Source organism: Eriocheir sinensis, chromosome 19 (genome assembly GCF_024679095.1).
Source record: "Eriocheir sinensis breed Jianghai 21 chromosome 19, ASM2467909v1, whole genome shotgun sequence".
NCBI classification, from domain to species: Eukaryota; Metazoa; Arthropoda; class Malacostraca; order Decapoda; family Varunidae; genus Eriocheir; species Eriocheir sinensis.
The window spans coordinates 5,865,267-5,873,930 of record NC_066527.1 but is presented as its reverse complement, the minus strand read 5'-3'; positions in this window follow the sequence as shown (position 1 = coordinate 5,873,930).

The following is an 8,664-nucleotide window of genomic DNA, read 5'->3' as shown; positions in this document are numbered from 1 at the left end:
CACACACACACACACACACACACATACACACACACACACACGCACACACGCACACACACACACACACCGTCTCTCCCATCACTGAACCAACTCGTGCGTGAATAGAAAAACAAAAGAAAGAAAAAGAAGAAGAAAAAGAATAGTAAAAGAAATACGAAAGAAAGTCTGATAATTGTCACGTGGCAAAAAAATAAAGGAAAATAAAATAAGTAAAAATATGAATAAACTGATTGGAAGAAACGTTGTTCATAAATGTTGGAAGATACTGATGATGTTGAGGTTATTAAAGATGTTTGTGGAAGAATAAATTAATGTCATAAATAAATGTCAGTAAGTTGAAAATAGAGATAGATAAGCAAGAGTTATTACGTGGGATTCCAGTCATGACGTTACATAATTCACACACACACACACACACACACACACACACACACACACACACACACACACACACACACACACACGTCGCGCGCTAAATTATATAATGAAGAAAAATGAAAATGTGGATGAAGAAGGAAAAAAAAAGTGGAGGGAAAGAATAAAAAGGCAAAACAAGAAGGAAAAGAAAACAATAAATCAAATAAATCATAAAAAAGGAGGAAAAGGAGAAAAAGGGAAAAAAAGATTAGTAAAGAAAGTTGGAATACAAAGAAACAACAACAACAACAACAACAACAACAACAACAACAACAACAACAACAACAACAACAACAACAAACAATACAAGAAGGGGAGCAAACAAAAGTATACAAAAGTTTATCAAAAGTAAATAAATAAATAAATAAATAAAAATCACTTACATCAGATAACAGAAAACGAGGAACTAGAAATAGAAAATAAAAATAAAATAAAAGATACAAAAGAAAATAAGAGAAAAGAAAATGTAAAAAAAAATATAAAGAAAAAAATAATAAAATAATAAAGATGAAAAATAGAGAAGTAAAGATGAAAACAAAGAAAAAAATAAAACGCCTAAGAATATAAAATGTATGACAAAATTAAAGATGAAATAATGTAAAAAGACAAAATAAAGAAAACAAGGGAAAATGCCGTAATATGAAGAAATGAATAAAAAATAAAAAGGGAATATAATGTAAAAAGCAAAAATAAGGAAAACCAGGGAAAATAATGTAAAATAATGTAAAATAATGTAAAATGTAAACGTATAATGTAAATGTATAATGTAAAATAATGTAAAAAACAAAAACGAGGGAAAATAATGTAAAATAATGTTAAATGTAAATGAATAATGTAAATGAATAATGTAAAAAAATGTAAAATAATATAAAATGTAAATGTATGAAGTAAAAGAATGTAAATTAATGTAGAATATAAATGTATGATGTAAATGAAGAATGCAAAATAATGTAAAGAGGAAAAGCAAGGGAAAATAATGTAAAAAGCACATAAAGAAAACAAGGGAAAAAAACACAAAATTAAAAAAAACAAGTAAAAAGAGAAAACGGCAAGTAAAAAAGAAAAAAAAACAAGAAATAAAAGGAATGATAAAGAAATGATAAGAAATAAAACAAAAGATAAACTAAAAGATGAAAAAAATAAAGAAATAAAAACAAACAAAAGTAAAAAAATAAAGAAATCCATTTAAAACACAAAAAAAAACGTAACATGCAGATAAAGAAAAAAAAATGAAAACGTGATAAAAAAGTTAAAAAAAAGTAAAAAAAAAAAAAAAATACAACACCTGAATTGCAAGGCAGGTATCCAATCGGCGGGCGTGTCCCTCCTCACCTGCCCGGCTCACCTGCGCGGCCGACCAATGGGCGGCCGCGGGAGTGTCCAGAGGAAGGTGATTGGCGGACGCGGCACAGGTGAGCGAGGCATTGATGGTGATGACGGTGGTGGTGGTGGTGGTGATGGGAGGAGGGGGATTGAAAGGGAAATGAAAGGGGGGGGGGAAGGGGTAGTGGATGTGAAGTGGAGAGGTCGTGGTGGTGATGAAATAGACGGGAGATTGTAGGGGTGGTGGGGGGGATAGTGGTGGTGGGGGGAGGGTGATGAAGAGGGAGGTGGAGGGGATGGGGGAATGAAAGGGAAAGTTGATTGAGAGAGAGAAAGGAATGGGGAGGTGATGGTGACGATGAGCAGGTGATAGTGAGGTGATAGTGAGGTGATAGTGAGGGGATAAAAAGGGGAAAGGATTGTAGGAGGGGGTTAGGATAGTGAGGGGGTAGGGGGAGTGGTGATTGTGATGGTAGTGATGATGATGGTGATGAATGAGTGGTGATAGTGAGTGATGATAGTGAGGGGATAAAAAGGGGGGGGATTGTAGGAGGGGGTTAGGATAGTGAGGGGGTAGGGGGAGTGGTGATTGTGATGGTAGTGATGATGATGGTGATGAATGAGTGGTGATAGTGAGTGATGATAGTGAGGGGATAAAAAGGGGGGATTGTAGGAGGGGGTTAGGATAGTGAGAAGATAGGTGGAGTGTTGATGATGATGGTGAGGGTGTAATGATGGTGATGATGATGGTGATGGTGATGGTGGTGATAGTGAGGGTAGATGGTAATGGAGAAAGAAAAAGGAGGAAGAGGAGAAGAGAAGAAAGAGGAGTAAGAGGAAGAGGAGTAATATAAGCTGAAAAGAAGAAAGAGGAAAAGGAAAAGATTACGAAGAGAAACAAGAGGAAGGAAACAAAATAGAGAAAGAGGAAGAGGAAGAAGAGGAAAAATAAAGATGCAAATGAAAATAAGAAAAAGAGGAAACTACAACAAGAGGAGACGGAATAAGAGAAATATCAACAAAGGAAGAAAAGGAGGAAAAAGATTAAAAGAAAACGAGAAAGAGGAAATAAAAAAAGGAGGAGGAAGAAGGCAATTAACAAGACAAGGAAATAAAAGAAAAAAAGCAGACTAACGCATTTTAATAACAGTAATAATGCAGAAAATATAATTATCTACTAATGGAATAATAACATAACAGTAATAGTAGAAGTAGTAGTAGTAGTAGTAGTAGTAGTAGTAGTTGTGGTAGTAGTAGTAGCAGTAGTAGTAGTAGCAGTAGTAGTAGTAGTGGCAATTGTAGTAGTTGTTGTTGTTTTGTAGTAGTAGTAGTAGTAGTAGTAGTAGTTGTAGTAGTAGTAGTAGTAGTTGTAGTAGTAGTAGTAGCAGATGATAAGAAAACTAATACTCATGTTCCACTTCTAGAATTCAGGTTAAGTAACAGAGATATGGTGATGACCCTCTCTCTCTCTCTCTCTCTCTCTCTCTCTCTCTCTCTCTCTCTCTTCTTTAGCCTTTCATCCTAGATTAGAAACAAAAACTTATATTCAGCTGTGTGTGTGTGTGTGTGTGTGTGTGTGTGTGTGTGTGTGTGTGTCTGTGTGTGTGTGTGTGCGTGTGTGTGTGTGTGTGTAATGAGGGGTGAAGTGGGCGGTACACCACAATACACACACACACACACACACACACACACACACACACACACACACTCACACACACAGGTAATTGTTGACCCCAAGAGGTAAATAAAGTTAATTAAGGTTACCTGGTTAGAACAGGAAGGCAGGTAACCTATGGCGGAGGAGGGGCGGGGATAGAAAGGGTTAAACACACACACACACACACACACACACACACACACACACACACACACACACACACACACACACACACACACACAGCCATTGAGACATACAGAAAACGACAGACAAACAGACACAGACAGACAAACAGAGAGAAACACAGACACAAATAGAAACACTGATAGATAGACAGACAGACAGACAGACGAAGAGACAGACAGACAAATAGACAGAGCAAATAACCTTTTTAAAATATATGTGTGAGAGAGAGAGAGAGAGAGAGAGAGAGAGAGAGAGAGAGAATGGTTGACTGAACACGTAGGAAACACAAATCAAACGAGGAATAAAATCAAGAGAGAAAGAAAAATAAGAAGAAAATAAAGAAAGAAAAAAGAAAAAAAGAAAAAGAAAATATAAGAAAATAAGAACATAAAAGAGAGAAATAAAGAAAATTGTAGAGTATTATCATCGCTTCTTCTTCTCCTCCTCCTCCTCCTCCTCCTCCTCTTTTTTCTCCTCCTCCTCCTTCTCCTCCTCCTCCTCCTGTCATTCATATTCTTCTTCATATTCTTATTTTCTATCTTGGTATTCTTCCTCTTCTTTCTTCTCCTTCTTATTCATTTATTCTTCTCCTCCTCCTCCTCCTCCTCCTCCTCCTCCTCCTCCTCCTCCTCCTCCTCCTCTTCTTCCTCCTCCTCTTATTCCAGTTATTCTTACTATTTATCTTCTTATTCTTCCTCTTCCTTCTCCTTTTTATTCATTCCTCCTCCTCCTCCTCCTCCTCCTCCTCCTCCTCCTCCTCTTCTTCCTCCTCTTATTCCAGTTATTCTTATCATTTATCTTCCTATTCTTCTTCTTCCTTCTCCTTTTCATTCATTTCTCCTCCTCCTCCTCCTCCTCCTCCTCCTCCTCTTCTTCTTCCTCCTCCTCTTATTCCAGTTCTTCTTATCATTTATCTTCCTATTCTTCTTCTTCCTCTTCCTTCTCCTTTTTATTCATTTCTCCTCCTCCTCCTCCTCCTCCTCCTCCTCCTCCTCCTCCTCCTCTTCTTCCTCCTCCTCTTATTCCAGTTATTCTTATCATTTATCTTCCTATTCTTCTTTTTCCTTTTCCTTTTCATTCATTTCTCCTCCTCCTCCTCCTCCTCCTCCCTTTTAAATCAACTTCCGTCTTCCTGTTTTTCTTCCTTTAAACGGTCAACGAAAATGAAAGGAGGAGAGGAAAAAATAAGGAAGAAACGAAAAAGAGGAAGAAAAAAATATCTTGTTATGTCATGCTGAAGGGAGGGAGGGAGGGAGGATGGAAGGAAGGAAGGAAGGAAGGAAGGAAGGAAGGAAGGAAGGAAGGAAGGAAGAAAGGAAGGAAGGAAGGAAGGAAGGAAGAAAGGAAGGAAGGAAGGAAGGAAGAAAGGAAGGAAGGAAGGAAGGAAGGAAGGAAGGAAGGAAGAAAGGAAGGAAGGAAGGAAAAATGGAAGGAAAGGAAAGAAGGAAGAAGCGAAGAAATAAAGGAGAAAACGTGAAAAAGAAGAAAGGTTGGAGAAGAAAGAAATGAAGAAAGAAAGGAAGGAAGGAAGGAAAGAGGGAAGGAAGGAAGGGAAAATGGAGAGAAAGGAAAGTAGGAATAATCGAAGAAATGAAGAAGACAACGTGACAATAGAAGAAAAATTGGAGAAGAAAGAAATGAAGAAAAGAAGAAAGAAAAGGAAGGAAGGAAAGTAAGGAGAAAATGATACGTTAGGAAAAAAGGAGGAAAAGGAGAAAGGGAGGAGAAAGAGAGAGAGAGAGAGAGAGAGAGAGAGAGAGAGAGAGAGAGAGAGAGAGAGAGAGAGAACAATCAACATTCTACTTCAATACTCCTCTTCCCTCCCTTCTCTCCTCCTCCTCCTCCTCCTCCTCCTCTTCCTCTTCCTCACCTTTTTCCACCATCTACCCTCCTTTTCTCTTCCTTATCCTCTTTCTTCCTCCTCCTTCTCTCTTCCATCTACTCTTCCACCTCTTTTTTTTCCTCCTCCTCCTCCTCCTCCTCCATTCTTCTCTCCTTCCTTCCTCTTCATTCTTCCATCTTTCCTTCTACTACTCCTCTTTCATTCTTCTCTCCTTCCTTCCTCTTCATTCTTCCATCTTTCTTTCTCTTCGTCATTTCTCTCAAACTAAAAAAAAAATCTACCTTGGTTTTTTTTTCCTTTTTATCATTTTAAAGGCTACGAAACTAATGACACATACACGCACACGAACACACGCACACACACACGAACACACACACACACACACACACACACACACACACACACACACACACACACACACCTTAACTCTAAGCACAACAGACAATTTCAATTTAATTTGCGGTTTCGTCCATTTCCCCCCTCTCTCTCTCTCTCTCTCTCTCTCTCTCTCTCTCTCTCTCTCTCTCTCTCTCTCTCTCTCTCCCGTTAAGTCGCTTTAATTTTGTGGTTTTGTTGACATTTAGAGAGAGAGAGAGAGAGAGAGAGAGAGAGAGAGAGAACACAAAAAAACTAATAAATATAAAGAGAAAGAGAAAGAAAGACGCAGAAATAAAGAACGAAAGAGGAAGAAGAAACGAAAGATAGGAAGAAAAATGCATGAAAGAAATAAAAAAATAGAAAGAATGAAAGAAACAAGAAAAGAAAGAAGAAAGAAAGAACTAGAAACAATTAAAAGAAAGAAAGAAGAAAAACAAGGAACGAACGACGGAATAAAAGAAAATAACAGACAGACAAACAGAAGGAAGAGGAAGAGGAGGAGGAATAGGACAGAAAGGGGAAGAGGCGTAAGGAGGAGGAAAGAGGAAGAGGAGGAGGAGGAGGAAGAGGAAGAAAAGTTAGACCTCCACTCAGGAAAGCAATTTGATACACACACACCCACCCACCCACACACACACACACACACACACACACACACTTCCCGACAAGACTGTGTAAGCCTTTCCGTCCATTCACCTGAGGAAGAAGAAGAGGAGGAGGAGGAAGACGAGGAGGAGGAGGAAGAGGAGGAGGAGGAGGAGGAGGAGGAAGGCCAGTGTCCTCTCTCCATTGGCAATCAGGACAAATCTTCTTCCTTGTGATCTGCGTAATGCGTAGAGAGGAGGAGGAGGAGGAGGAGGAGGAGGAGGAGGAGGAGGAAGAGGAGGAGGAGGAGGAGGAGGAGGAGGGTAAAGTAGATGGGCCTTCAGTCTCATTGCCATTCTTATTTATGTACCCCTCCTCTTCCTCCTCCTCCTCTTCCTCCTCCTCCTCTTCCTCCTCCTCCTCCTCCTTCTTCTCATGGTGGATTCATGGCACACTGTAACGACCATGAATGCTAATAAGACCACATAAACACACACACACACACACACACACACACCACACACACACACACACACACACACACACATATTCCTTTCTTCCGCCTTCCTCTCTTCCTTCCTTCGTTCCCTTCCTTTTCTTCTTCCTTATTTCCATTTTCCTTTTTCATGATCTTTTCTCCTGTTTTCTTCTTTATGTTTTTTTTCTCTTATCCTTTAATTTCTTCTTCCTGTGTTTTCTTTATTTTTCTTTTCCATTGTTTTCATTTCTTTTTCCTTTCTCATGTTTTTTTTTGTATTGTCTTCACTATTTCCTTTTCTTGATATTACTTCCTCATCTATTTCTTTCTTTCCTTCTCAAATATTACTTTCCTCTTCTTCTTTTATTCCTTTCTTTGCTCTCTTCCTTTTTTCCATCCTTCCCTCTTTCTTTCCTTCTCTTTTTCTTCTTTTTTCCTTTTTTCCTTTCCATTTTTATCACTTTTTTCTTCCTTCTTCATGCTGAGAGAGAGAGAGAGAGAGAGAGAGAGAGAGAGAGAGAGAGAGAGAGAGAGAGAGAGGTAAGGAGTTCCCACACTTTACCTTAACTTAATTAGCTCACCTGTCCACCTGTTCGCTTCCTCCTCCTCCTCCTCCTCCTCCTTATTTTTCCCTCTTCTTCCTCCTAATCCTTCTGTTAATCCTAATCCTTTATCTTCTTACTCTTTTACGACTAATTCTTCTTCCAATTCTTCTAAATAATCTATACAGGTCTTAGGTTCTTGATTAAGTTTAAAACGTCGATCATACCTTGTTTCTTTTTATTGCTATTCTTTTATTTTTATTTCATTTTATTTTCTTTACTTAGATTCGTTTGGCTTCCATTTTACTTAAGAAAGGTCTACAATTTTTATTTCATTTTATTTTATTTACTTAGATTCGTTCGGCTTTCATTTTACTTAAGAAAGGTCTACAATTTTTATTTCATTTTATTTTATTTACTTAGATTCGTTTGACTTCCATTTTACTTAAGAAAGGTCTACAATTTTTATTTCATTTTATTTTATTTACTTAGATTCGTTCGGCTTCCATTTTACTTAAGAAAGGTCTACAATTTTTATTTCATTTTATTTTATTTACTTAGATTCGTTTGACTTCCATTTTAGTTCAGAAAGGTCTACAATTTTGATTTCATTTTATTTTATTTACTTAGATTCGTTTGACTTCCATTTTAGTTCAGAAAGGTCTACAATTTTGATTTCATTTTATTTTATTTACTTAGATTCGTTTGACTTCCATTTTAGTTAAGAAAGGTCTACAATTTTTATTTCATTTTATTTTATTTAGTTAGATTCGTTTGACTTCCATTTTAGTTAAGAAAGGTCTACAATTTTTATTTCATTTTATTTTATTTAGTTAGATTCGTTTGGTTTTCATTTTACTTAAGAAAGGTCTACAATTTTTATTTCATTTTATTTTATTTAGTTAGATTCGTTTGGTTTTCATTTTACTTAAGAAAGGTCTACAATTTTTATTTCATTTTATTTTATTTACTTAGATTCGTTTGGTTTTCATTTTACTTAAGAAAGGTCTACAATTTTTATTTCATTTTATTTTCGTTATTTAGATTCGTTCGGCTTTCATTTTACTTAAGAAAGGTCTACAATTTTGATTTCATTTTATTTTATTTACTTAGATTCGTTTGGTTTTCATATTACTTAAGAAAGGTCTACAATTTTTATTTCGTTTTATTTTATTTAGTTAGATTCGTTTGGTTTTCATTTTAATTCAGAAAGGTCTACAATTTTTATCATTTTATTTTATTTACTTAGATTCGT